Genomic DNA, 718 nt, shown 5'->3' on the forward strand with positions numbered 1-718 from the left:
GACACACTGCCTAGGAATTCTTTTTTTTTCTTTTGATTATTGATTTTTTTTAGAGAAGAAGGGAGAGGGAGATAGAGAAACATGGATGTGAGAGAGAAACATTGATGGCTTGCTTCCTGTACACACCCCACCTGGGAATGAACTCCCAATTTGGATATGTGCCCTGACCAGGAATCAACCTGAAACCTTTTGGTGCATAGGACTACACCAGTGATGGTGAACCTATGACACTCATGTCAGAGGTGACATGCGAAGTCATTTTTTGTTGATTTTTCTTTTGTTAAATGGCATTTAAATATATAAAATAAATATAAAAAATATAAGTCTTTGTTTTACTATGGTTGCAAATATCAAAAAATTTATATATGTGACATGGCACCAGAGTTAAGTTAGGGTTTTTCAAAATGCTGACACGCCGAGCTCAAAAGGTTCGCCATCACTGGACTATACATCGAACTCGGGTTACATCGAACTCGACATACGTCGTTTTGTGGTTACGTAGCCATCTCCCATTTATTTACAAAAAAAAAAAAAAAAATTTCCGAAAAATCTGTGTCAACCTCTCCCTCCTCTTTCATAAATGAGTTGGCCAGTTTGCTCTGATACGACTGAGTGGGTTTACTCCAGGCAGTGTAATTTGCACAAATCTTCCAGAGCCTGGATGGCCTAGAGTGGACCGGTCAGGATAAGACTTTGTCAGACTTTGACAACCAGAGAA

Source organism: Myotis davidii, unplaced genomic scaffold, assembly GCF_000327345.1.
Source record: "Myotis davidii unplaced genomic scaffold, ASM32734v1 scaffold692, whole genome shotgun sequence".
Taxonomy (NCBI): Eukaryota; Metazoa; Chordata; class Mammalia; order Chiroptera; family Vespertilionidae; genus Myotis; species Myotis davidii.